The 4,963-nt window shown below is 33.3% G+C and overlaps 1 pseudogene; it reads left to right on the top strand.

The window, feature by feature from the left end:
- LOC107874433 overlaps positions 1-3,345 on the top strand; it is a 6,698-nt pseudogene extending 3,353 nt beyond the window's left edge.
- Positions 3,346-4,963: the final 1,618 nt, after the last annotated feature.

Here is a 4,963-nt window from a genome sequence, read left to right as displayed (position 1 = left end):
TATTTTTTATCATGGACTAAAGCCTTCTTCTAGAAATGTAATAGATGTAACTGCAGGAGGCTCCATCATGGGTAAAATCGCAGAGAAAACACTGCAAATGATGAATGAAATCTCAAAAAATGTTATTCAATGGCCATCTGATCGCATAATCATCAAAAAGGCTGCTACGGTAAATCAAAAAGACGCTTTAAATACACTAACACAACAGATTGAGTCTTTGGCACAAAAGTTTAAATCTTTTCAGGTGAATGCGCATCAGTCAGTTCAAGTCGAGGCTTGTGAAATGTGTGGAGGAAATCATCTGAATCATGAATGTCAAGCAACAAATCAGAAGGATGAACATGTTAATGTCCTCGGATATAAGTCGTACTCTTGTGGTAGCCCCTTGGAACAGAAACATCCAGGCTTTCAATGGAGCAATCTTAGTGGTGCTAAAAATCCTTAAACCTTTCAAAAATAATTAGTACAAGGCCCACATGGATTTCAGAATCAAAATCGTGGAACATCAAATTTCAAATCATATCAACAAACAGCTTCCTATCAACAAAGACCCTCACAAGTCCATCCAAATATTGATAACGTATTGTATAAACACATCAAAGATACTGATGAAAAATTTAAGAGTCAATATAGAGCTTTAAAAAATCTAGAAACTCAATTAAGTCAGTTGGTACACTTGTGTCAGAAAAGATTCAAGGCCCCTTACCAAGCAATACAGAGAAAAATTCAGAAGAGCACCATAAAGCCATTGCTTTACGGTCAAGTAAGAATCTTGATGAACCTTATGCAGATATTCAAGAAAAGAATCTGTCAAAGCAACAGGTAAGTAAAGATAAAGATGTGGAAATACCCACAGAACCATCAAAAGAAAAAGAAAAAATAATTGAAGAGAAGAATAGTAAAGAAATGACTTCTACCCTTGTGACAATTTCTTTTCCTCAAAAAATGAAAAGAGAGAAGCTTGACAAGCAATTTTCTAAATTTTTAGATATTTTAAAGTAAATTCATATAAATATTCCTTTCACTGATGCTCTTTTGCAGATGCCTTTATACGCCAAATTCTTAAAAGAAATTTTGTCAAGCAAAAGAAAATTAGAAGAAGCTTTTGTGGTAGTACTTACTGAAAAATGTAGTGCTATACTTCAAAATAAGCTACCACAAAAGCTCGGCGATCCAGGTAGTTTCACAATTTCATGTACTTTGGGAGGGGTATATTTTGAAAAAGAACTGTGTGATTCTAGAGCTTCAATAAATTTAATGTCATTTTCTATTTTTAGAAAATTAGATCTTGGCAAAATAAAAAATACAAGTGTTTCTCTTCAGTTTGCAGATCAAAGTACTAAAAAAAACTAAAGGAATAATTAAAAATGTTTTTATGAAAGTAGATAAATTTATTTTTCCTGTAGATTTTATAGTACTTGAAATACAGGAATGTCCTGATGAACCAATAATTCTGGGTAGACCATTTCTTGAGATGGGAAGAGCAATCATAGATGTCTATCAAGGACAACTGATTTTGAGAGTCGATGAAGAAAGAATTATTTTTTATATGCAAAAATTGTTAAGATTTTTAGGAGATGAGATTTCATCTTCATACTTTTCAATAGATATGATTAAAGATTTTGTAGATGAATTTCAAGGTGACAAATTAACTCTAGATTCCATGAAAAGATGTTTGCTTAATTCTGATGCACCACAAGATAATGATCCACCCATCAGAAGTGAGGAAAATGAATCAGAGGGAGTTCAACAAAAATTTGAACTCAAAATACTCCCTTCCCATTTAAAATATGTCTATCTTGAGCCTGAACTATTTCCAGTGATTATTTCATCTTCTTTGACTGTTATACAAGAACATAAATTGATTGAGGTACTACGAGCACACAGAGGAGCCATAGGATGGATGGTGGCAGATATCAAAGGAATTAATTCGGCTATTTGTGCACACAAAATTCTCATGGAGGATAACTACAAACCAATAGTCCAGCCACAAAGGAGATTAAATCCTGCGATGCAAGAAGTGGTAAAAAAGGAAATAATAAAACTTCTAGCGGCAGGTATTATTATCCTATTTCTGATAGTCCATAGGCAAGTCCTGTTCAGGTAGTACTAAAAAAGAGAGGTATGACAGTCATAAAGAATAAAAATAATGAGCTTATACCTACTAGAACAGTGACAGGATGGAGAGTTTGTATTGATTACAGACGTCTCATGATGCTACCAGAAAAGATCATTTTCCTTTACCATTTATTGATCAAATGTTAGAAAGGGTAGCAGGATATGATTTTTACTGTTTTCTTGATGGATATTCAGGTTATAACCAAATACCAATTGCACCAAAAGATCGGGATAAGACAACTTTCACATGCCTTCATGGAACGTATGTCTATAGGAGAATGCCATTTGGTTTGTGTAATGCACCTGCCACATTTCAGTTGTGTATGTCAGCAATTTTCTTAAACATGATCGAAAAATTTCTAGAGATTTTTATGAATGACTTTACACTTTTTGAAAAATCATTTGAAGATTGTCTTTATCACTTGACCTTAGTCCTTAAGAGATGTAAGGAGACAAACTTGATCCTTAATTGGGAGAATGTCATTTTATGGTTACAGAAGGAATCATTTTAGGACATAAAATCACTGCTAAAGGAATAGAAGTTGATAAGGCTAAAATTAATATTATAGCAGGATTACCCCCTCCCATAACTGTTAAAGGCATTAGAAGTTTTCTAGGACATGCAGGTTTTTACAGACAGTTCATTAAAGACTTTTCAGAAATCTCAAAACCTCTGACTCACCTTCTGATGAAAGATGTTAAGTTTGAATTTTCAAGTAATTGTTTAAAGGCTTTTGAAACACTCAAGAATAGATTATCAACCGCTTCAATAGTTGTCTCCCCTGATTGGAATGGGACTTTTAAGATTATGTGTGATGCTAGTGATAAAGTTGTACGTGCTGTTTTAGGCCAGAGAAAGAATAAGATTTTTCATCCCATTTATTATACTAGTAGGAATTTGAATGAGGCTCAGCAAAAATATGAAACAACAGAAAAAGAACTATTAGCAGTAGTATTTTCATTTGATAAGTTTCGTTCTTATTTAATAGAAGCCAAGCTTATTATTTTCAGTGACCATGCAGTTTTAAAATACCTCTTTACAAAGAAGATGTTCGACCTAGATTATTAAGATGGATTTTATTTCTGCAGGAATTTGACCTTGAAATTAAAGACAAAAAAAGAACAGAAAATCAAGTAGCTGTTCATTTGTCTAGATTAGAGAAACCCCCTCGGGAGCTTACAGAAATAAAGGAAGAATTTCCTGATGAAACATTTTCTCAGTTGTAGCTCAGCCACCCTGGTTTGCGGATATTGCAAATTACTTGGTTGGAAAGTGGATACCCTAAGATCTTACTTACCAATAAAAAAAAAGCTTATATTTGATGCTAAATATTACTTGTGAGACGAACCTTACTTGTTTAAAAAATGTGCATATTCTATCATCAGATGATGTGCACCTGAGGAGGATATCGACAACATACTTTATCACTGTCATAGTGGAGCAATTGGAGGACATTATATAGCCAATCGAACCACCTTCAAAATTTTAGAAGCTGAATTTTTCTGGCCTACAATTTTTAAGGACGCTCGAACATATGTCGCAAAGTGTGATCAATATCAGAGAACAGGTAATATCACAGAGAAATGAGATGCCATTACAATCAATATAGGTATGTGAAATTTTTTATGTTTGGAGAATAGATTTTATGGGTCCTTTGCCTTCTTCTCACTCTTATACATACATTCTCGTGGCAGCGGATTATATATCAAAGAGGGTAGAAACAATTTCCACACAAAAAAATGATACTCGTACAATGTGTAATTTTCTTAGAAAAAATATTTTTACTAGATTTGGCACACCACGAGTCATCATTAGCGATCAAGGGATTCATTTCATTAATAAAAAAATTTCATCTTTGCTATCAAAATATGGTGTGACTCACAAAACAGGAACGCCATATCATGCTCAAACTCAAGGACAAGTAAAAGTTACCAATCGTGAAATAAAAAGAATACTAGAAAAGACGATTGGAGTTTTGAGAAAAGATTGGGTCTTAAAATTAGATGATGCTCTATGGGCATACCAAACGGCCTTTAAAACACCAATTGGCACATCTCCATATAAATTAGTCTTTGAAAAAGCTTGTCATTTACCTGTTGAATTAGAGCACAAAGCTTTTTAGGCGTTGAAAACACTGAATTTTGAATTAACCTCTGCTGGAAAAAATAGATTTCTCCAAGTCAATGAATTAGAAAAACTGAGGTTAGAAGCCTATGAAAATACCCAAATTTTTAAATAAAAAAATGGCATGACAATTTGATTAGACCAAAGAGTTTTAAGATTGGAGATTCGGTACTTTATAGTAGCAGACTTAGATTATTTCCTGGAAAACTAAAATCTAGATGGACAGGTCCCTATTGTGTTACAAATATCATTTCTTATGGAGCTTTTGAAGTACAACATATCAAAGGCAGAGATAAGTTTAAGGTAAATGGTCATAGGCTATAATTATATCTTGAAGGACAGTTTGATGAACAACCGTCAGTGACACTGATTTAATAATGAATCAAGCAATGAATAAGTCGAGCTAATGACATTAAATTCAGAACTACTATTTCTGCCCGTAGCCATTGAGGGTGAAGCAATGGAGCCTCATAAGTCCAGTATAAATTCACGTCAATTAATTGCTTAATCAATTGACTTGGTTAATATCCAGGTTATTGTACAACCAGAACATCTCATGAAGGCCTCTACAAAAATAGAGTCACCTACATATGAGTAATTCCATGGTGATCGGTATGCCTAAGTAATTGGTTGATTAACCAATTAATTGTGCATGATAATTATTGGTTCAGGTAATTTTTTGGTTTATATTAAACCAAGTACAAATAATTATTTGTTTCT

This window comes from Capsicum annuum, chromosome 6 (genome assembly GCF_002878395.1).
Source record: "Capsicum annuum cultivar UCD-10X-F1 chromosome 6, UCD10Xv1.1, whole genome shotgun sequence".
NCBI lineage: Eukaryota > Viridiplantae > Streptophyta > Magnoliopsida > Solanales > Solanaceae > Capsicum > Capsicum annuum.
The sequence above is the reverse complement of the archived record's forward strand: the minus strand, read 5'-3'. Positions and strand labels throughout refer to the sequence as shown.